Below are 1,080 nucleotides of genomic sequence, written 5' to 3'. Positions count from 1 at the left end.
TTTTTTTTTTGATTTTTGAAGAATATACCTAAATATGTAAATTTTTAGATATAAATAATCAAAATACATATAAGGGTACTGAAAGAGTGAATCGCTTATTCTTTTGACGTAAAAAAGGCGCTTTTTTTTTTCTTTTTATATTCTAAAAATATTTGCTATTCCTTTTTCTTAATACAATTGTAATTAATTACAATTGTAATTTAATTACAATTTTTCATTTTAAGTGAGTGTTAGTGTACAATATAAACAGATATTGAAAACAATTTTATTTTATTTTAAAATTTTTCTGACCTCAAAATCTACACTTTTCTATAAAAAAATCTCAGAGTAAAAAAGTTCGCTATTCCTTCTTTTTATGACTAATTTTCCTGGACTATATATGTATGTAATACTTTTACAATAACCTATTCCTAGAAAAGTTGTTTATTTATTTTTTTTTTTGATTTTTGAAGATACCTAAATATGTAAATAAAATTTTTTGATATAAATAATTAAAATACCTATAAGGGTGCTCAAAGAGTGAATCGCTTATTCTTTTGACGTAAAAAAGACTTGTTTTTCTTTTTATATTCTAAAAATATTTGCTATTTCTTTTTATTAATACCCTTCATATTGGTTTTTAATTATAATTTTTCATTTTAAGTGAATGTTAATGGACAATATAAACAGATATTGAAAACAATTTTATTTTATTTTAAATGTATGCCAGTCTTTTATTTGCTTTTAAAAAATAAGTAGGTTCCACCGAGATTTGAACTCGGATCGCTGGATTCAGAGTCCAGAGTGCTAACCATTACACCATGGAACCGCTGTTATCCAGAATTTATTTTGGGAAGAAGCAGTAACAGAAATTCGGTCAACCTTATTGTATAATACTTGATATACAAGGTGTTATTGAGAGTTATATACAAAGTGATCCAATATAAATATAATAGAAGAGCAATATTTGAGATATAAGATTGACGGAATGGTTTGTGTTTGTGTGATGTTATCCACGGTTTCCCCAGCCACGGTTTATGACGTGCGGGAAATCATCTTTGGGATGGAGGAGCTCAGATCACCAAATTGCGGGCGGAAATT

General features: G+C 26.7%; 1 non-coding gene across 1 annotated transcript; it reads right to left on the bottom strand.

Moving 5' to 3' along the window:
* Positions 1-736: 736 nt before the first annotated feature.
* On the bottom strand, positions 737-808 carry Trnaq-cug. Its single transcript has one exon. It is a non-coding gene; the product is annotated as a tRNA-Gln (tRNA).
* Between the last annotated feature and the right edge of the window lie 272 nt (positions 809-1,080).

Source organism: Anoplophora glabripennis, unplaced genomic scaffold (assembly GCF_000390285.2).
Source record: "Anoplophora glabripennis isolate ALB-LARVAE unplaced genomic scaffold, Agla_2.0 scaffold744, whole genome shotgun sequence".
Lineage (NCBI taxonomy): Eukaryota > Metazoa > Arthropoda > Insecta > Coleoptera > Cerambycidae > Anoplophora > Anoplophora glabripennis.
This window is presented reverse-complemented; position numbering and strand designations above follow the sequence as displayed.